The sequence below is a fragment of the Gorilla gorilla genome, chromosome 2, assembly GCF_029281585.2.
Source record: "Gorilla gorilla gorilla isolate KB3781 chromosome 2, NHGRI_mGorGor1-v2.1_pri, whole genome shotgun sequence".
Taxonomy (NCBI): domain Eukaryota; kingdom Metazoa; phylum Chordata; class Mammalia; order Primates; family Hominidae; genus Gorilla; species Gorilla gorilla.
The window spans coordinates 36,456,536-36,479,521 of record NC_086017.1 but is presented as its reverse complement, the minus strand read 5'-3'; the positions used below and the strand labels follow the sequence as shown (position 1 = coordinate 36,479,521).

The following is a 22,986-nucleotide window of genomic DNA, read 5'->3' as shown; positions in this document are numbered from 1 at the left end:
GGTGGGTGGGTGGGAGGAAAACTGGGAGATGACTCTAAATGCCCAGACCAGCTCATTCCACCACTCCATGCTGAGTCCTGGGCTGACATAACCATTTATCTATAAAACCATCTATACAGGTATATCACACACGTATAAACACAGACACATATATATGTGTACATACATGTATGTGTCTAGTGTATATGGTTTTATATATGTGTTTTCATATAACCACATATATATATATATATACATATACATATACATGTATACACACACACACACACACACACGTGTGTATACAAAACCACATCACCATTCTGGATTCCTGAGTCCCTCCCAAGTGCTCTTACAACCATGAATGTGTCCAGCCCCAAGGAGAAGGGTATTCCACAAACTTCATCCCTTATTGTCTTTGTCACTCACCCACCAATTAGTTTTCCCTGTGTCGCTGCATATGTGAACATCGCAGACTAAACCAGCCCACACTTGAATGCTTCTGGTAATTCTGCCTTTTTTTTTTTTTTTTTTTTGAAACGGAGTCTCGCTCTGTCACCAGGCTAGAGTGCAGTGGTGTGATCTCGGCTCTCTGCAACCTCTGCCTCCTGGGTTCAGGTGATTCTCCTGCCTCAGCCTCCCGAATAGCTGGGATTGCAGGAACACACCACCACACCCAGCTAATTTTTGTATTTTTAGTAGAGACAGGCTTTCACCATGTTAGCCAGGATGGCCTCGATCTCCTGACCTCGTGATCTGCCTCCCTTGGCCTCCCAAAGTGCTGGGATTACAGGCACGAGGCACCGCGCCCGGGCAACTCTGCGCATTTAATTCCTGCTGATGTGTAGTGATATTCTTAAAGTCCAGTCATTGACCTAGAGCTGGACCTCCTGCTTCCTTTTCACCGTGTCAAAGCCTGTAGAGAAACAGGCCTGTGTAGGGTCGGGGTGGCTGAGGAACACCCTATACCTGTACCAGCAGCTTGCTGACATCCAGCTATTCATTTGGCCAAGTCATTCTCAGAGACTCTGCTCTCTCCGCCATCCCCACATCCTATGGGTTATGAAGTTCTCTGGCTTATGTCTCCTTAGCTTCTCTCCCATTCATCCTCTTCTCCTTTCCTGAAGATACACCTTGGTGCAGGCCTTCATCTTTCTCCCCTAAGCTATTACAAGGTCTGCTGGTATCTCCACTTGCTGGTAGAGCCATCTCCTCCACCACACCAGTGGCTCTCAAAGTTTGGTCCAGGGACTCCAGGAAGTCCCTAAGATCCTTGCAGGGGATTCCTGAAGATGAGACTATTTGTACAATGTGATTAAGATGTGATTTGCCTTTTTTATTCTTTCTCTCACAAACATACAGTGGAGTTTTCTGAAGCCTCCTGACATGGAATATCACAACAGAGTGAATGTAGAAGCAGATATGAGAATTCGACTGTTTTCTATTAAGCGAGACATGAAGGAGACGTGCAGAACTATACAATAATACCACTCTTCTCAGGAAATATTTTTTGTTTTGCAAAACATAATTTTTTTCATAAAAATGTGTTTTCGTGTTAACATGTGATAGGCTTACCTTTTTCAATTAGTAAACATTTTAAAATTTTATCAGTTTTAATTTTAATATGGTGAATATGGATAAATATAACCCACATGAACAAGACCTCTTTAAGATCCTCTGTAATTGTTGAGTGTCTAAAAGGATTCTGATACCAAAAAGTTTGAGAACTACTCTGACATTTAACATTTTTTGATTTTTTAAAAATTTGATTTTTTTAATTTATTAATTTTTTTAAATAAAATCTATTTTATCAAGTTACTCCTCCATTTTAATCCATTGATATACAGAGGATAAAACTCCTCAAGGTCATCACATTGCTGCTTTACCGCTGTACATAGGCTAACACCCTATCATACCACCCCAGTCTCCTGCCCCAACGTGCCCACGTTCCATCCTGCCACTTCCAGCTCGGGTTTCCTAAGCCAACTGCAGTGGTTTTCTATTGTGTTGACTTAGCTACGTGGGAACATGTTTCCCAGATTTCCCTTTCCTGTGGGAATCCAGTCGAGGTTGGCCATGAAAAAAGTCATCCTGAGATCTGGAAGGCAGACATGCCATGCAGAATTACACTTGGAAGGCACCATCTCAACTAACACACATTGCTGCTAATCTCCTGACTGGCAGTGTTGGGGAGAGCACACGTGGGCCCACAGCTCTTCCACATCCCCCTGGGTCTCCACCCCCAGTTTCCCAGTCTGGGTGTGCAGCTCCAGGGCAAAGGGTGCCTGCTTCCTCCTTAGGCCACCTATGCTACTGGGGCACAGGTCCTAGTTCATCCTCATAAGTTCTAGTTTGCCCTTGCTTCTCTTCACACCAGTCCCGATTTCTTCTTCTCTGAGCCCTGCTGACCTAGAGCAACTTCAGTCCCACCACTAGCAGTAGAGGCAATACCTGCTATAGATTTCTTCACCAGCTTCCTTCACGGTCCCTACTAAGTGACTTTTTGTGCACTGCCAGACCTTTGCATTCCAAACATCTCCCACAACTGTAGAAGGTCTGTTTATTCTAGTAATAAATGTATTATTCTATGTCATTCCTAAGGACTCTGCTTCCCTGTTCACACCTCAATTCATATGAAGTCTCCAGGTGTCCTTCCCTGCCTCTAGCTGTCTGGGAGAACACCAATTTGACCTTCCCTGGATCAACTCAGGATTCCCAAAGTCCTTTTTAAGCCATTTCACCAGCTCACAGTCCAATGGATATGACTCTTGTGCTCTCCATGTCCTTCCTACACCCAGCATGCCATGCAGTACTCCACTTATAGTGCTTTATAAACACAGTTTTCCACAGGTCTCTCTTCCTCCTACAACTGCAAGCTCTCTGAGATCAGAAACAGGATCTCATGATCTATACCTTTGTATCCCAGTCCCATATTTTAAAAATAACCCTGACAGAGGGGAGGCAGAATAAATATGACATGGATTTTTAAATGTCAGTTACTGGAAAAGAGGATGAATGAGAAAGGCTGGGATTAGCAAATTCTTTATTTCTAAGCTGGGGTCTGCATAAAGCAGTGTTTTTGTTTGTTTGTTTGTTTTTGTTTTTTGGGTTTTTTTTTTTTTAGTTTATAAGGCATAACAATTACTTAGGGAGTTTTGGGGGTATGTTTTGTTTTGTTTTGTTTTAAAGTAGATTCCTAGTGCCATGCTTTCATATATTCTGATTTGCAGACTTGGGGCAGGGCCTAGAATTCTTCAACTGAACAAGACACAGGGTGATCTCACGAAGAGAGAAGAACACAGCTTGAGGACCACTGGTAAAAAGAATATAGTGGGAGGATAGGGGTTTAGGGTAACAATTCTTAAATTAGGCTCTTTGAATCACTTAGTGGGGAGAGTAGGGGGAGTAAGAGAAACTTAACAAAAATGCAGTTTCCTAGATCCCACACCAAATCTTCATAATCAGAGGCAGAGGTGCTTTAAAAGTGATGGCTGCCTTGTGGGGCTTGGAGCAAGGGACATTCACTCTTGTGGTTTAGCTGTTTATCCATCCTGACTTGGTGTAGAGACATTAACTTCCGGTCTTCATCTAGTCACCTAAACTCACCCCTGAACCTTCTGTCTATGAAGCAGAGACCATGTGGTGTCTCTGGATATAAATAAGAAATACTCATAAGGAAAGGCCTTTGGGAAGGGTCACACAAAAGGATTCTAAAGAGAAGGTGGGGAGATTTTTGGAAAAATATTAGATTAACAAAAAGACTAAACAAAGTGACTCATAGAAAAGACAACTAAAAACTGGAAAGACAAGCAGGACTCTAACATTTCCAGTGAGTTTAAAGCCCACAAGGTGCTTATGAATTCCTCTCCAATTGTTTCTTCGTATAGTTTATACCTGTCCTGTCCATGCAGTAATCACTGGCCACATGTGGCTATTGAGCACTTGAAATGTAGCTAATGTGACTGAGGAACTAAATATTTAAGTTTATTTAACTGTGATTAATTTAAATTTAACGATTAATATCCAATTCAGTCATTGGAAAATGTTTAAGTATGTTTGAAACAACTTAGACATATGAACCTGTTTTTTTTCAACTGTAAATTTTATAAAATCTAAATATAGGTCAAGTATTTCTAATGAAAATTTAGTGTCCAAAGTGCAACATGGTGTAAGTATAAAATATAACACCAGATCTCAAAGACTTAGTCTGTAAAATTCAATACATTTTATTAGATTACAAGTCAAAACGATAATTTTGAATATACTGGGTTAAGTATATTACTGAAATTAACCATACCTTTTTCTTTTTACATGTTTAATGTAGCTACTGAAAAAAATTTTTAATTACACAAGTGGCTACCATTATATTTGTATTGAACAGTGCAGCTCTATTCAAGACTATATAGAATGGGACTATTTAATGAGGGAAAAGAGTGTTCCTCTTTAAGGTATTCATTCCAGGGGATTATAAGCTGACTCCAAGGATGTTATCATTTTGGAAATGCAATCCTTTCTGAATCTCATCCCTACCTCGTCTCCACCTGCTACAAAGCAACCTTCAGGGTAGCTGATGAGCCCCTTCCAAAAAAATCCTTAGGACTTTCAAGTCCCAATCTGGTGTTCACACACCTTGATTACCTTCTTCATTCTGCAGCCTTACTTCAATTGGCTTTGGCTCATTTCAAAACACCAGACCTACCCCAAAACAGTCTAAGAATGAACACTGATGACAATATTCAAAGCATTATACCACTGGTTCTCAGAGAAGACCCAACACTATTTTGAATAAAGGCAACAGCATCTCTCTCCAAAGGGACCAATTATGAAGTCAATTGCAAACTTTAGGTTGAACTATGGCATGTTTGTTAAATAAGTTAACAACCAGTAAATTACATTCTTTTTATAATCCCATCTGCAGGTCTTATTTTTCTAAGAACTGCTTTAGTTGTTATTTTCCACATCATCAGGTATTGATTCACACTTTGAGACAGAAGTTTATAACTTGAGGGTCTGACAGGTCCATGATGAGGCCATGGCTAGAATGCAAGGGATCCACAACTGTATAGGATCTTTTCTGATTTTTTTTTCCGTTGACCCTTAATTGAAATTTGGCATTTCCTTCCATTTAAAAGGGAGGCAACAGACTACACTACCTTTATAGTACCTATGACATCACCAATAAAAGTCACAACTTTTTTTTTCATATGACAATATGTTTTCTACAAATCCTGAAATTTTTTTTATATCATGACATTAAAGTCATGATAGTTAATTTCTCCTGATCATAGCACCTCATAATATATAGAAACAAGTATTGGTCAATTCTTCACTTGGCAGTCATTCAGCCATGAAAGGCGGAAGATGCATTATCCCACCCTGGATATTTAGACATCTACAATGCTTTGCGGAATTCCTTATTCATACTTGTTTGTTCTTCATCAATGGAAAGAAGTCCGCCATTTAAATTAGTTGTTACAATTTTGCAAAATTGGAAAGTTCAAATGAGAATTTTTGATTCTTCATAACTTATTATTGTTGTTTGAAATATGATATACATGTAGGCTACAAGTCTAGACCAGGCAAGTTCAAACACATCTGATGGTTAAACAAAATGTTGAAATGTGTTATTCAAAGTAATTCTAAGATTATTATTGATGACACATTGGGTGATGATATTAGTCATCCATAATGTTGTAAATTCTGTGAGATTCAGTGTACTTTGTGTTATTGTCTTGCTCTTGGTAATCCTATGTACTTTTTTAAATTTAAAAATATCATTCTGAAAAAGGGTACATAGGTTTCACCAGACTGCCCAGGGATCTATAGTAGGAAAAATAGCTAAATCTCCTGCTCTAGGCATCCCATGACTAATCTAGGACCCTGAATATCCATGTATTACTAGAGATGGCTGCTATCCACAGAATCCACAAGTGTTTCCTAGCCCTGGACAAAATGTGTCCAGACTTCCTGGTCAATTTACAACTCAGTGGAAAGAAGACCTCTTCATTGCCATCCACATGAAGGAAAGGTAAGGTAGAGAAAAGAACATGACTTTATAAAACTAGTAATGGCACACAATTTCACCTGAGAAAGCCCTAGAAGTTGACGGTGAATTTGAGGTGGTGGAGGTTGAGAAGCAAACAACAACTTCATGGTAACTCCATAAATTACCACTAATTTTTCTAGAAACCAGTTGGTTCTTCAATATGAAAAGTGAATTATTCTTACCTGTTCTTACTGATGCCATTTCCCTCACTCAGTTGAATACAACATGAATGTACATTTAGAAACACGTCCTGTCCAACACAGTGAAACCCTGTCTCTACTAAAAAATCAGCAGGGCATGGTGGTGGGCGCCTGTAATCACAGCTATTCTGGAGGCTAAGGCAGGAGGATTGCTTGAACTCGAGAGGCGGAGGTTGCAGTGAGCCGAGATCACGCCATTGCACTCCAGCCTGGGTGACAGTTAGACTCCGTCTCAAAAGAAAGAAAGAAAGAGAGAGAGAGAGAGAGAAAGAAAGAAAGAAAGAGAAAGAAAGAAAGAAAGAGAAAGAGAGAGAGAGAGAAAGAAAGGAAGGAAGGAAGGAAGAAGGGAGGGAGGGAGGGAGGGAGGGAGGGAGGGAGGGAGGGAGGGAGGGTAAGAAAGACTACAGCACTCTCCAGTTAAAAAGAAAGCTATATGGGCTTTCCACACTAAACCCAGGCTGGGCAGAAGAAAGTGATGCATATTGGAGGCCCATATTTTTCAGCACTGTTGTCCTAACATTTAGAAACACCCCTGGCATAAAAACAACACTGTAGCTTTTAGAAATTGTGTTCTGTTTTTTTTTTTCCACACTAAAAAATGAGATTTAGCCCACAATTTAATATTGTCAATACATACTCTTCATTACACAACTGGCACGCCAACTGTTACCTAAGCACTTCAGACTCTTCAAATCCCACACCCACACATTCTGAACTCATCTGCATCCAGATATGAATAAAGATGAATAGCATCTTGAGGAAATTGCTTCTCCATTCTCAAATGGCAAAAGCCATGGAGTATACTCCTCACAGTGTCTAAGGAATTTCTAAGAGCAACAAGAAAGCATCCTAAAGTCACCATTTTGTAAAAAAGAATCACATCCTTCTATGGCAACCTGCCCACTGGGTATTTCAAATTAAAAGGCACCTTAGAATTCCCTTCCTGTAATTCTCTCTCTTTTTTTTTTAAAGGACTTCTTTATTTTACTAAACTCAAGTTAATTAGGTTTTGGCAGGTCAGCAGCTCCACTCAGCATCTCTTTATAGAGAATGGTTCTAAGAGATCTTGATGAAATTGCAAATGCTTAGAAACAGTCACTTGCTTGCATGCTGGGTAAATAGGAAAGCATGCTGACTGTATTTATTTTTGTATCATTATATCACTGTGGGGTGAGCTAGTAAAAAAAAGTAGAGGCTGCTAATATTTTGGGGTGTGTGTATGTGTGTATGCACATCCTAAAATAATTGATTTTTTCTTAATCTCAAACCATTATTCCATGATTGCAAGAAGTGCCCAACACTAGAATAAATTGTTCACTAAATGTTTATTTATAAATTGGATATTTTTCACTTAAATCATTAGTGTTCATTGATTCATTCAACAGACAGTTACTCAGTGCCAATTATGTGCCAGGCTGGTGGTATACACAGATGCAAAAGCGAGGTCCATTTTTATCCCAAGAGATGCTTACAAGGTGACTAGATGCCCAGGCTAACCTACATTAGTTTCTTGTCTTAGCTAGGGCTGCCATAACAAATTGCCATAGACTGGGTGGCTTAAACAACAGGAATTCATTTCTCACAGTTCTGGAGAAGATACCAGCAGGGTTGACGCCTGGTGTAGGCTCTTTCCTTGGGTTGCAGACAGCCGCCTTCTCACTGTGTCCTCACATGGCCTTTCCTTGGTGTGTGCAGGCAGAGAGAGAGAGAGGAAGCATGCTTTCTGTTGTCTTTTCTTGTAAGAACACTAATCTCATGCTGAGGACCCCACCTTCATGACTTCATCTAGATCGAATTACTTCCCAAAGGCCCTATCTCCAAATACCATCACATTGGGGGTTAGGACTTTGATACCTCCTTAATAGCAAATGTGGTATTTCATCTATAATATTAGTTCAGTAGACCAAGGTGTCTCAAATCCACCTCAGAGGAGAGGAACCTTGGCTCCTCTGGGACTCCTGCAGTGGCTCAGGGGATAGGCCTCCAGAAACTGGCAGGAAATGGGAGCTATAGAGGCATCAGACACTGCAGTCCTGAGGTCCAGGTGGCTTGAGGCTCAGAGGAGACTAAAACACATTCTGAGGCTCAGGTCAGTTCCAGACGCAGAGGCAGTAAAATTTCCGCAGTGGAGCCAAAACTCATAATGAATGTGCTTCTGTAAGTTAGGTATCCTTATTTCAAGGTCTGCCTGTATCTTTGAAGCTTCTCATGATCATGTTCGATCAGGCAATACAACAAAACAAATAAAGATAACACAGATCAGACAACACCAACATTCAACGTATTATAATAGCCTGGAGTTTTTGCAAAGCTGCAATTACAGAGAGCTTTTAACCAGGCCCAATGAAGCAAGCTGGGTACATATCCAACTCTCAGCAGTGTCAAAGCCAACATCCACCAAGCTCAGTCCCTCAACCAGAAATAATTTGACTTTTATAGGGTTTGATCATTTCCTTAAAAGCCTTTATGATCAAAGCCAACCTGGAACGGAAAGGGATCAAAAGATGGGAAATTACGCAAATGCAAGTGCACATTTTGACATAATCCCTACTAACAAGCAGTGCAGCAGATTCCTTTTCAGAGAATCCTCCCCCCATCTCAAGGGAACAGCCAACACACACCATGTCAAGGTGAACTGAACCTTTTCCCTGTCACCCTGAATCCATGCAGAATCAATAAATAACTCTTAGCTGGATCTTTGACACACAGACATTCAAAATGGAATGTCAAGCTCCTTGTGATGTTTTTAACAGAATAAAGGAGAAAACTACACCTACGTTTTTCTTCCCCCATCTATTGTTAAAATTAACAAGGCAGGTGAGGACATTCAGGTATCTTTGGGTGACTTAAACCATGCGTAGGGCTGTACTGAGTGTATGGCTCTGCCACAGCATGCTAGGACCCAGGAAGAATTCTAACACTTGTCTGATTCTTTGCAAGGGCTTTTATCTCCATCATCCAAAAAGCTCCTCACAGCAAGGCATGAAAGACAAGAAATACAGCCATCTGGCAGAAAACCAAGGCTCAGAGAGCTTAAGAAACTCTCACCTGTGGTCACACAGCTAATGGCAGAATCATATTCAAAATCAGAAATTTCAATTGCAGAGCTTATCATCTTTAACCAAGCTTGGCAACCCAGGGCTCCACTTTGCTGTGGAAAGCTGAATATAGCCTGCATATGTGTTTTATTTTGTTCTGTTTTATTTTGTTTTTAATTTAATTAGTTCTACCATGTTTTAATTGAATTAGTTCTACCAAACATGAGGAGCTTACACATAAAAATATGGATTTCTGACACTTTTTGGAAAACCCAAAGTTCCCTATATTGGTGCAGGCAACAGGAAAATTTTAAAAAAAGGACTAAAAGGAAACTGCAGCTCACTCCCTGGAAGATCTTGCCATAACCCAGAGCTGATCAAAGATGTCCTCTGTCTGTGACCTCATGCTCAGCTGCATAAAACCCTAACAAGTCATTATTCTGTTCCCTTTTCCTGTGTCTGTGCTTTCCCTCCTCCTGGGATATCCCTATCTGTCTTATCAATTTTGTGGGTATATGTAATCATCTTCCAGGATTCAGTTGAAATGTCCCTGGTTCCATGAAGAATTGACCGTGAAGTCAATTCTGATACCCCTGGAATAACCAGGCTTTGTTCAGGGTTCTTGAACATTTTCTTATGCTTGTTTTACAAACCCGTTTTCATATGTGCATATTCAGTGCTGAGTACACTGTAAGCAATCAATAATATTTTGTTCAATACTAATAATAATGACTTAAGTAGTACTTCTCATGTGCCAGATACTGTTAAAAGGCACCTTGTTCATGTTAATTCATTTAAGCCTCACAACTACCTATTATTATACCCATTTCACATAGAGAAAACTGAGGCATACTAAAGGTTAGAAAAATTTCCCACAGTCACTCACTCAGCTATTAAATGGCTGACTAATTAGAACTTAGTCGGCCTACCTTTGGATGAATGGGTGGATGGGTAGGTGGATGAATAATTAGATGGAAGAAAGGGAGAGAGAGAAGAAGAGAAAGGAAGAAGAGAGGGGAGGACAGATAAACTGTCAGCAATAGGGAATGGCAGTGGAGGCAGATGTGAAAGAGCGCTTTCTGTTGCAGGAACATCAAGTCTTTTGGTGGGGCAGGGGCAGTGGTATATGCTTGTCAACTCTACAACCAGCTTTCTAGGGGAAAATGCTTGCTTTGTAGTATAAATAGTGGTGTAAATCCTCCTACCATGGCTGATTTCATGATGCCAACACGATATCTGATCACAGAGTTGGAGAGAGAAAATGTGGACAATCATCAGCACAGGCCAGTTCGAGCACACCAGGGCACAGGGTATGCCAAGGAAAATGGCAGGTAAAGTGACAGGTAACAGCCAGGTGACAAAAGACTGTGGAGGCCAAAGCAACTCCATCTTGGATGCTAATCCACCATGTTGACTTCTGATTAACTTCAGTTCCTGGAAGGCCTCTAAGATTTCCCACTTATCTAGTGTTCCTCGTGTAAGAACAGGTACTTACTTACTATAAATCCTGCCCTTAGGTCAAACAAACTTGATGTTACCCTACTTCAATAGTTCTACAAATCCTTTCTGAATCACCCCTTTCCTACCGTATATAAACCCTGGGTCTAGGGGGTAACGGCTCGGGGATCTACCATCTTGTCTCGCCATCGCCCAAGATACAGACATGGCTTCTGTTCATAAGTCCCAATTATAGGTTTCTTTCTGATAAACTAGATTTGTCAGCCTCTTTCTTCAGCCTCTCAGCTTCCTTGAACTTTGAGATAGGTTTGCATAGACCTGCCCATTGCTAAACAAGGATCTATTAAGCCATACTAAGGATGTAATCCTCTTATATGCAAGCAGGAGTGATTTAAAGGTTTTTAGCAGAGAGTAATATGATCATATGGTTATAAAGAGTTGGACACAAGATGGGCACATAGTCAAAATCTTAGGAACCTTCTTCATCTTCCAACATCTTGCCCGCATGGCAATTATTGCTGCAAGAAAAGTTATTAATTGTTTCACCCCTTTGTACCTTGTCCCTTTACCAGTCAGCTATTGCTCTTTTTGTGTCACTCCCCCTCATCCTTTTATTGTAGGCTCCCAGAAGTGCTCCAGATGTAACAGACCCTCAGGACTGTAGAGTGTCCATCTATCATTGTTGGATCTGTAACATGTAAGGGCTGGAAGGCCTAAGCAAAGAAATGAGTCTGAGTCAACTTAAACAGAGAAGACATCATATGGAGTAAAAATAAAACAATGTCAGACACATCCTTGACATTATAAACCCATATAACTGAAAGGGACTTTAGAAACCATTTAACTCCTAATTTCCCTCTTACTGGGGAAGTAGAGCCCAGAACATGTGATGTAACCAGCCCAGTGCCACAGAGATGGTTAGAGTCAAAGCTGGAACTAGAACTAGGTTGCCTGGTTCCCAAATAGTCTACGTGCACAAAAAGAGGGCATTTTCCGAGATGTTGCCACCCCTACAAGGTCAAAGGCTTTCTTAGAAGAGTTTTCTTCTTCTACTAAGCAGGTTCTATTTCATCAAATAGAACAAAAACATGCTAATTTCCAGGAGCAGGGACATTCTGTTATCTTCTCCCAACACTGGATAACATGAGCCATCTGTTTAGGAAACACTCCATGACCACAGTTCCCTCTTTATCACTTAGGGCCTTATTATCTACTTTAAAAATTCTTCAGATCCTGACCTTTTCCCATGGTTCTCCATCTACCTGCCTGTGCCAAAGCCATTTCCTGATAACTGGGAAGTGGGAAGGGAAACGAAGTGAAAACTATTTTGGCAAGTCTACTTAAGAGAAATTGTTGGAGGGGAAGTTGAAACTTTTGGCTGAAATGCAATGTAGTCTGATAATTCACCCTCATTTCAGGTGATATTGGCCAAGGCTACAGTGAACCTAGCCAAGGGGGCCACTGGGAGCTAAAACACAAGCGAATGTTCATCGGGCCAGGATCCAGGAGGCTATTGCTGCTCCAAGGAAGCACATTTTTCATTTCTCACAAAGGCATCCCATATCTTGGTTATGGCCCTGATAAAGGATCTTTTCCAGCTGAAGGTCTGTCTTCTCTACTTTCCAATACCAGTATCCACAGTCTTGATCCCTAAGAACAGAGGAGAAAAAGCCAATTCCCTGAGCCAGAGAAGTGAAAACTGGTCTGGGGAGGAAGACCCCAAAGTGCTAACACAGCTAGAAGATCCCAGAGAGCTAAAGCAGCTGTATTACCATTTGCCCGGGCCTGTCCCGATTTATACCTACTGTCTTGGAAAAACAACTGAGAGCCCTTTCATTCTCCAAAGTGTCCCAGTGGGAAATGACAAATTATATGGTTACCATTGTCTGGAGTTCTTGGGGTTAGAGACCTCCAAGGCATCTACCAATAGAATTCAAGGCATCCGCCAATAGAATTCAAGGCATCCATGAACTTGCATGGGAAAAAAAAGTCGCAACTTTGTTTGTGAAGCTTAAATGGCAATGTACCATCTCATTCCCATTTGAACACAGGCCATAAACCTCAATAATAGCCATACTAGTGATTATGTCACCAATATAAATAATTTCATATCACAATACAGCTGCCACAGTTATCTCATAGTAGCATTTATGCCCATTCCTACTTCGAAACAATAGTAGCCACTAGTCCCACTACAAGATCTTGTTATAGAGGCATTATGTAAGAGGCACATATATTAGTAACAGTGGTTTCTTTTATAAGTCGATAAACAGATATTTCAATAAAATTGGTTTGTGCTATAATCTTATGTATTATATTTTATGCATTTAAACACCATTCCAGGGCCCGCAGGCTTTGTCAGACTGTCAAAGGGCACCATGGAGTAAATCAGAGTAGAAGACCTTGGCCTGGAGATTGATAAAGCCACATTAATGTGGCACTCTGATATGTGAGAAAGAGACCTTGCCCTCTGGCTGGGGAGCTAGGCTGCCTTTGAACTGATCTGTGCTATGAGGTATTATTTAGTACATTCCTCTTCCTTATAAGCCTCTTCTTTCAGTCTTTATTACTCCCATTCTCTTTTTTTTGTCTTCTCTTATTCTTATGGGATTTTTTTGTCCCCTTATCCTTTGGTTTAGGTTTACTATCAGATATCTCTTAGTCTTACTGTGCTAAGTATTGGGTTCTCTTCCTTTGGATAGATTTTTTTTTTTTTTTTTTTTTTTTTTTTTTTTTTTTGCCATGCTTCTCTTACACCTCTTTCTCTCCTGCCCCCACCTTTCCCACCTTTCTCTGCTGTTGCCTGCTGCCTCTTGCTTGGCCCTCCTGACTTGGCTGGCCACACACCATACCCCTTTCACAGGTTTTGTAGCAGAAACATTGGGTATCAACAGTCCACAGTACCTCTTCCCTTTGGGAATCATTTTCAGTTTACTAACAGACACAGTTTCTGAGCCACAGTTAAAATAACAAACTAGCCACCCCAATAAAAAACCGCACAACACATAGCAGCAGAAAAATAAAAACTTTGAAACCCTAAGCTTAAATATAATTGTCGAAAGGGTGAAAAGTATTCCACTTCATAATCCCTGATGGCCAGACATCTAGAGAAGATCAGCAGCCTGGACCAGGACTCTTCTCAGTGCATAAATTCCCAGTGCAGCATAGGGAAAGCATACTGCTTAGTCACTGCTAACAGGGGGAGCCCTCTGTAGCAGGCCTATACAATGATTATTTCTCCAAATCAGCGCTCAGGTTAGAAGACTCAGGGGAAAGCCATGAGACCTCATGACCTTTGTGCTTTAGCTTTAGAGAACTATGCACTGTGCCTTCAGCACTGTCCTCGCCAGAGGACGTATTTGTCCTGAAATATTATAGCAGTCTCTCCCAGTAAGTTACTGAATACTTCTTCTATCAATGACCTAAAATTGGAAGGAAGAAGGGAAGGAAGGAAGGAAGAGTGGGAGGGAGTGAGGGAGGGAAGGAAGGAAGGACGCAGGGAGGGAGGGGGAGGGGTAGAGGAGGAAAAGAGGATAACAGGAAACTAATCTGTATTTGAAAACATGCCACTTTGTCAAATATTACTCCATGGTTGAGAATAGCTTCACATTTTTTAATAATATTTGTTTCCATTTTATTTCTAATAAAAGGCACCTAAAGCATTTTTTAAACTGTCTGAAAATGTAGTGACATTTGCACTGGACAAGTATTAACATAAAAGGTAGCTTAGAGAGCTTAGGATCAAATGAAACTGTAAATTTCATAACCTTTCCTAATCTGTTCATTTATCCTCCTAAAGAATAAAATCTGTTTGTATTTGTGGAGGATTTTTTTTTTTTTTAGTATTTACTCATTTATCTATTTTGAAAGAACGGCCCTTACTATTAACTTACCACCTGTGGTGGAGAAATAGTATGTTCAAGCCTATCAGCTTTTGAGAAGATTCCAGATTTCATTCTCATATGAAATGGCCATTTCATATGTCATTATCATGTTGAGATGTATTAATTCACTAAGTTTTTATAAAGTATATGTAGATATATACTAACATCTCAGAGCTTCCATCATGGCTCCAAACCATTTATCAAATAAAGTTCATCAAAGTCACAATCTTCAGATAATAAAATGAATACAAAATTTATTAATCTTATGGATTATTCAAATCTAAATATAGATTAAAATATTTTATATATTTTTAAATAAAATCAATAGGGGTAAAGCTTCTCAGGTCCTACTCTGAGCTTTTGTTTTTTTTTTTCAGTATCTTCTTCAAACTCTTTCTACAGAACCTTATTTATTTAGCTTCTCTTGCTATTAAAAATAATCAAGATCAGATATTCCGAATCTTGATTATTTTTTTTTCAAATATCTTACCCAAGACTTTTAACTCATACTATGTATTGTATAAACATATCTATTCATTGTGTTCTGAATAAAAGTTTTTATTTTTCCATATCCTTTGTCTTAGAGCATATTGCTTAATAGTAATTGTTATTCTAAATGTCAATGAACTCATATTTATATGATTTAAGATAAAGGTACACCGCAAAGAATCTCCCCAGCAGACGTGTCATGTGGGACTTTTGATATTGCACCACATAGCAGCCACAGTAAAATAAGTAGAGGGGATTGGACCACATAAGTAAGATGAGGATAGAGCTCCCCTGAATAAACTAGGAATTGGAAACCAGAATGTCTGCCCAGGTTCCAAAGGATTCCCCTTCCTGTGGTTCCTAGGACATAGACCATTTCTTTTGGATATTGTCACACTTAACTTCAGTGTTACGTCTCTTTTCTTTAACACTGCTGCAACTCAACTAAGCCGGTATCCCCACCTCCAGAAGGTCACCCTTCTGGATGATCTGGTTTTGAATGGCTCTTCCTGAAGAGTGGGGCAGCTGTGCAAGTTTTTCCTACTTGCATAAAAACAAAATTGACTTCTAATGAATTCTCCGGAAAATGAATGCTTCTCCTTGAGATAACTGGGGTCTTGGGGATTCAGAACAGTCAACCTGACACAAAACACAGACTGAGGTCGAGGGTAGGACAAAAAGGAAGAGGAGGAGCAGCTCTTAGTGCATGTTGGCTCTCTGTGGGCATTTTGGTCACACTTGGGTCCCTCAGCAGCCAAGCCTCACCTCCATCTTCCTCCACCCCATCCCTCCTCTGACAATATTGTTGCCTCACTCTCTTCTTTTCTTCCTCCACTATAGGATGGCCTAGGTCCTCACTATAGGATGGCCTAGGTCCTAGTGTGCCACAGCATTAGAGATGGAAATCCTATTCCAGGTGACCTAAAAGGCACCAGGTTTCCACCATCTGTCTATGGCTCTTGCCCCGCTGATCTGATTCTGAAAAACAGGATTCTTCTATCCCTCCTCCCTGTTCACCCTGGCTGACTTTTTGTTGGTTTGTCTCCAAGGGCAGGACATCCTGGTACTACAGCTACAGAGAAAAGACATGAGGTGTTCTTGGAAACTAGAACTTTGTCCCACAAAAATGCTTAAAGGTATATGAAATCCTCAAGTGACTGGAGAAAGTCCCCTTTGTTGAAGGGGCCAGGTAGGCGAGGAAGTGGCAAATATTATCGGAAGTGACAAAGAACTATTTTTCCTCTTTCTGAGCCCCAAGTACAGAAATATAGTGTTTTGCCTCAGCTTTACATCAGCATAAACTTTAATGAAAAGTCAAGAATCCAGGAGAAATCCAAGAATTTATGCCATTGTATTCAAAAGAATGTTTCCTGTGATAGGAAAAATTCCCTGTTATTTTCACAAATACCTGGAAGTGCAGAAGGATGAAGCAACTCAATCTAACAGAAGACTGCTAAAATCATTAGAAATCATTTAATCTTATTTAGAATCATCCAGAGGTTTGCATAGTTAATTTTTGTTGATTTGAAGGCTTATAAATATTCTGCAATTTTTTATTTTTGCAAAAAGAGTCACATTTGTGGTAGCTTATTCATTATATATGATATAGAGTTTTTCTGGTTATGCTGATTGAGAAGCATTTATATGAAAATAAGCAAAACAGTCTTTTTAAGTATAAAAAGCCTTTTCCTAATTAATTTTAAGATGCTAAAAAAGCAGCAGGAGTGAGCATAATTTATTTACGTATAATGGTACCATATTTGAGCAAGGGTCAAAAGGCAGTGGTTCCAGCATTAGTTATGCTACAAATGCACCAAGTGGCCTTGAGCTCAGCATTGAATCTCCTCCCTGAGTCTGGATTGGGTGGGATGATATCTGAGATCCCTCTTAGCTCTAACTAATTATGTGACTCAATTCAGAGAGAGGCTTTCATTTGCAGAATACAATTGCTACATAAAACTGCCTCTAGTTTTTGACTACAGAGCAAATCTCTGTTCATATTTGGATCCCTCCTTCCATTTACCTTCCTATTTAAAAAGGGAATGTCTACAAAAGGTTCAGAAGAGAAGTCCATTACCAGTAGCCAGTTCTCCAAATCAATTTCCACTACTAGTATTCCGCTATACCAAGGTGCACCCCAACAAACTTTGAGACAGGTGATATGTAACGTCAGTCTCCCTAATACTCTAGTCACAGGGGCTCACAGGCCAGGACTGGCACTTATAGTACGCTGCTGCAGTTTGGAGTAAAGGATTAGGGGCCTCACTCATGCTTCCTTCTAGACAAATGGTTTTTAGTACCAAATAGGGCTGGGAGTATGGGACACACTCAGTGTTCTCTGCTCACCAGACCACTCAGCCCCACCACTTCCTGGCTGAACGTCAATAAGCAAATAACTTGAATTCTTCAATACTGGGTTTCTCCATCTATAACATGAGATAAATAACTCTACCCATTTTTCAGGGTTGTTGTGAGGGTTAAATCTAACACAAACACACACAACATCAAAGATAGTGTCTGGCACATAGTAAGAACTCCACAACTGCTAGCTAGCGCTGATTGTTACATTACTATTTGTCTCCCCAGAACAGTTCAGCAACCTGAAATAAACCCACCTTGGTGTGGATTTGGACTCTTTCCTCAAGTTGCCAAGGAACATGGTCTAACTTGTTTCTACGTGCAAAAAGAAGTGGCCAGAGCGCAAATTCAGGCGATAGATAAGCACCCAGAAAGAAATGAGCCTTGGGGGGTCAGAGCTAAATCTCGTGGAGTGCGAGTTTTAAGTCTAGGATCCTACCTCAGGTATCCAGGTACTTCTGAAGAAGCCCGGCTCTCTCACCAGGCCTGGTCTGTGAGGGTGTGGCCTTTGTGCTCAGGAGCTGCACCAGGAGCCTGCGCGCAGGGAATCCCCGTTCTGCTCCTTGGGGCTCTGGAGTTTGCCACCGCTAGGCAGGGAGCTAGCTGCTCCAGGGGTGCCCCAGAATGGGAGGGACTGACCTCGGGATTTCTCCCGGGAGCCCTGGCGAGTAGACGTTTTCTCCGATGTGGCCAAGGCGAGGGACCCAGAAAAAGGAACTGCTCTGAATTTTGCTTTTTCCCAACTGGTACAAGGCAGCAGGAGTCCTCTGTAGGGCATCCGCGGAGAAAGTAAGAAAAGCCTGCACGTGGAAGGTCTGAACAGGGAGGACCTAAAGGTTGTACAGGGTTCCAAACCCACCCAACCTCCAAATGTTTCCCTATAGGGCTACTAGGAACCAGGGATTCACTCTCAGCCAAAGGCACCTCTGGGAGAGGAGCATGCACCTCCTCAGGGAGAGAAGGGTTAAGTGAGGTGCTTACTGGCCTTGGCAGTCACTGTGCCCCCACCCGGAAATAAGGGGCTTGATGGATAAAAGGGAGGGGAGGCTGCCTCTTCGAAACAGCTGACTAAGCCCCCTCCCGCAAACGGTCTTGCACTCCAGATTGCTGGGGTGCAAAGGAGAAAAGAGCCTCCCGCTCCTGCATTCGCCAGAGCATCTGGAGCCACAAGAAGAATCTACCTGGAAGCTGCAAGGTGGGCAGATCCACCTCTGTCTGGGCTCCCAGGTCTAAGAGCTGGGTCTCCCCTCACCCGAGGCCCACACCTCCTAGCTCTGCGTTTCCCTGCACGCCCTCCAGCTCTGCGCTCCCCAGCCTCCCGGGCGCAGCACAGGGCTCCCCCCACTCCCTCGCTCCGCCCAGGTGCGATTTGTGGAGGGGCGGGGGAAAGTGGCTTCCACCGCAGCCTCCGCTCCTGCGCTCTCCTCCAACCACTTTGGACCCCTGTTTACTCGCCGCGCGCTGGGGACTCCCCTCTACCCCGCACACACGTCTCCCCCTGGGAGGCAGGAGTCCCCTTCCTACACTGCGGCTGTGGAAACATCCTCGACTCCTGAGTGCCTGGCAGGGAAGGTGGGCGTGGGTCTACCGACCTGGCTGCGGAGGTGAACGAGCGTAGAAGCAAGCGGGTGCCAGAGAAGAGAGCAGACTATGGTCCTCTTAGAGCTTGGAGAAGCATCCCTAGTCCACGATCTGACCATTCAGTCACCACCCAAGATGCCAACGCATTCAGATTCTCGCGGGGAGGTTTGTTTGCTTCTGGGGAGGGAGATCGCCCCATCCCAGGCACTCAGCAACCTGCCTTCCCAAGTACCCAAGGGCCCGGCATTCCGGGGCTCCATTCCTTGTCTCCACGCGCCCCCAGGTACCCAGCCCCTCCCCCATCTGTATTTACATACCCAGGCCAGCGCCCTCCGGACTCAAATCCCTTTTCCTCTTCCTCAGATGGCCTCTCAGGGCTGGCCGCTCGCCCACATTAGCAGTACCTTTTCATTTCCCTCAACCGTGGGCAGATCTACCCGACCCTCACTTCCTCCTCCACCGCACGAGCAGCCTTTCCCTCCCTGAGCCACTTACTTCACCCACCCATATCTGCACTTGCAGTTCCCACGGCGCACAGCCGCAAGCCACTCCAAAGGTTTCATTGCCGAGTTGGGGGTGGCGTGTGCAAGGATGGACTGACTCCCATCGCGCTGGACGAAGCTTCAGGGGTGGCCGCAGCCATCCTCCATGTCCCACCTCTCTTATTTCATCTTCTCTGTCCCTACCCAGCTCCTAGAGGCAGGACCAGCACTGCTGGGTCCCAAACCCTCGCCTCGGGAGCCAGAGCTGCGGGGAGTGAAAAGTCGACTGGCAAGAACACACAGAGAGAAATGGGCAGATGCATATGGCAAGAGGGGCTGGGGGAAGGGCAAGAACTAAACCTGCAACTTGCACAGCACGGGGTGAGCACCGCGCAGGGAAGGGGTCACAAAAGTTTGCAGACTATTGTATAGCAGCCGGCTGAACAGGAGCAAAGAGGGTCGACTCTCCCTCTCCAGGAGGAGGTCTCTCCCAGGGTCTGCGCAAAAGGGATCAGGGAGGCTTAGACAGAGCATGGCTGAGAACTGGTGTAATAGTTCTCCTCTACTTGTTCCTTGGAAGGACGGCCTAGGTACCCGGGCAGAGGGATGATCCCGCGCTCTGCGAAAAGCAACAGGCGGCTGCACCTTACCTTGCGCCAGTCCCGGGCCGGGGTGGCTGCTCCATCCTCGTGGCTCAGGTAGGAGGCGTTGGGTGCGTATGCTTAGGGGTGTGCGCGCTGCCAGGGCTGCAGCGGCCGCCACCTCCAACCAGCTGCAAGCCGAGCTGCCCACCTGGGACCGGGCCGGCCCGGCGGGCTTGGCTCCCGGCGAAGGCGGCGGCGTTGGTGCGCGGCGGCTGGGGCGCGGGACGCAGGCAGTGCGTGGCGCGGCTGGCGTCTTCGGGCGCCGCCAGCGAGCGAGGGTGCGGCCCCGGGCGGCCGTGCGGGGCACGACTTGGCTCGCGTTGCTGCGGCGGCCGCTGCAGACCCTGCTCCAGGCGCCGTAGCCTTGCAGGAAGAGCAGACAAAGACAGGAGAGAGGCAAAGCGCCGCTTGCCCAGATGCAGTCGGCTCAGTCAATAGAGGGAAATCGCCTCCAAACCCAGGCTGGGAATGAGGGAGGAGGGGCGAGGCGGCTGGGGACTAGAAAAGCAGCAGGGAATTAACGTGACAGTCAGAGCCCAGCCAGCGCCTCGCCGGCGCTGCTCTCTCGCCTCGCGGTTGCGGGGTCCGGAATGGAGAGAGGAGGCGGGGGCTGAGCGTTGGCTGCCGGAGACCAGCTGAGGTAGGAGTATTAACTCCCTCTGCTGCTCTCGCCTTCCTTCCTCGCACCCCCTTAAACAGCTCTACTTGCAGCAGGCTATGGCCCCATTCTTTCTCCTATTTTTCTAACTACTGAGATCAGAGCTGAATTAAGCTGGTGAAAGGAGCAAAACGTGCAATGGATTGATTGCCCTCCTTGGGGGAAAAGCGGAGGCTTAAAATCAATTCGACAAATGAGTGTTTACTGGGTGCCGAGTACTGTGCTCCGCTATTGTGAGGGAGGGTTATGAATAAGGTACCCGCCTCCCGCCCCAGGGTCCGTTGTCAGATCTCAGAATCAGTTTCCCCTGCAGTTCTGGAAGCCCAAAGTTTCGGGGTTGAGTTGTGGTCCCTGATCCCGATCCTCAACCGATCTAGCTTTCTAAATCAGAAGAAGGTGGAATTCAATTTTCCTTTCTCCTTCCTGGGATGACTTTAACCTGCAGCCGAAATGGAGTCTAAAGGCCCCTTAAAAAAGCGCGCGCACGCCAGTGTGTGTGTGTGCGAGCGCGCTCGCGTGCGCGCGTGTGTTTTAAGAGTAAGTCAAATTAATGGTTTTAGTGATGTTCTTATTTCATGATTTTAATTATTTACCATATCTGCAGTAGACACCAGTTTGGGGCAGAAGAACCCGCCTCTCCAGACTCTACAAATACCACCTTTTTTTCTAAAGCTTTTTTCCGCTACCCCAGTCCTCTGACTCGAGGCAGAAATCTTTCCCCTCTCTTTGCCCTCTCAGAATTTTATTTGCCAATCACTTGCGGAACTTATATATTTATAGATTTATCTCTTCACTCACATATGAGTATTCCCTGTGCTTTTTGTTTGTTTGTTCTCACTGCAACATCCAGCAGTGTTTCGTATCTAATGGGTACTCAAGGAAAGCTTATCCAGTTGAAGGTCATTTTCTCCTTGTGTATGAGCTAAATCTCAGTGTCTCTAGAATTAAAGAGACTCCAGGGATGGAACTTTTGATTTAGGGTGTGGTGGAGGGAGCCACACATACAGTTAGACTCACAGCCCCTTTACTGGAAAGGTAATAAAGTATTTAATTCATTTTGGTCTCTAGACAATCAACCTTCTCCCACTGACCACCCACCTCTGTTTCCTGAATTCCCAAAAGCAAAAGAAAACCAAACTGCTAAGCAACTGCCTAGAGCAAGACATATATGTTCAGCTGCCAGCACCTAGAGCAAACCCATTCCAAGTGGAGAATGACCAAAAAATCTTGATTATTTCTTGACCTGTGTCAAGTATGTTGAAAGCCTGCCAAAGTTTCCTCATTTCTATTGAAGCACTCTTATTCTGGATGCATTTTAGAACGGTTTGAACAGTGTTACATTGCTCAGAGGTGAAGAAAATTGCTTTGTAGTTTAAGGATATTTAAGATTTGTTTGTTTGTTTTCTGTCCCACCTTCTACAAATTGCAGGATAGATACCTCAGATCAGGAATGCTGCATGAAAAAGTATGTCCATAATGCAGGAGATTAGACTAAATGACTCTTCAGATATATTCTGTCTCTTAGACGTTATGATACTGTGATTTAAAAGATTGTGGTTTAAAGTTTGTTTTTTAAATTTTTGTTTTTGTTCTTTAAAGGAGATTTTAGAACACAAACATAGATACATGTGGATAGCAGGTATGTAATTTGGTGTAGTTTTTCTGAAGGGAAATTTGGCATGCTATTGAAAGCATAACATTTTTGCATTTCATTTTTCCAGTGACTCTAATTCTTCAAATTCATCCTCAGGAAATAACTAAGGTTGAGCAACAAGATTTATCTACCTGGATATTCATTGTAGTGTTGTTTATATTAGTGAAAAAATGAAAAGAAACAAAACTAAACTCAAATGTCTACCAAGAGAGGAATGGTAAAATATTTTGTAAATCTATACAATGGAAAATCAGTCAGACACTAAAATGTTGTAGGTGAATATTATCGTGATTTATGGTTGTAATATAATTTTAGTCAAAAATTTCAGATGCACAAAGTGAGAAGTAGAATAGTAAAAAATAAAATCTGGAGTTGACAAATCTGGGTTTGAAGCCAGGCATTTCTACTTGCTGACTATGTGATTATGGACCTGAACCTCCAATACATCGGCTGTATAATTGGGTTGATGTTATTTACATTGTAGTATTGTTGCAACTAAGTGAAATAGCATTTAT

At 42.9% G+C, this 22,986-nt stretch overlaps 1 protein-coding gene and 1 long non-coding RNA gene across 3 annotated transcripts in view; one reads left to right on the top strand and one right to left on the bottom strand.

The window, feature by feature from the left end:
- The window catches only part of LRRC3B (leucine rich repeat containing 3B), a 93,527-nt gene extending 73,274 nt beyond the window's left edge, over positions 1-20,253 (bottom strand). The window contains exon 1 of one of the 2 annotated variants that reach the window (XM_004033760.4): positions 20,166-20,253. The gene's annotated coding sequence lies outside the window, so the exon portion shown is untranslated. The other variant, XM_055383165.2, reaches the window with a different exon arrangement.
- Positions 20,254-22,338: 2,085 nt separating this feature from the next.
- The window catches only part of LOC134758038 (uncharacterized), a 38,208-nt gene continuing 37,560 nt past the window's right edge, over positions 22,339-22,986 (top strand). The window contains exon 1 of the long non-coding RNA XR_010132780.1: positions 22,339-22,456. This is a non-coding gene — a long non-coding RNA (uncharacterized lncRNA). The remainder of the gene's footprint in view (positions 22,457-22,986) is intronic.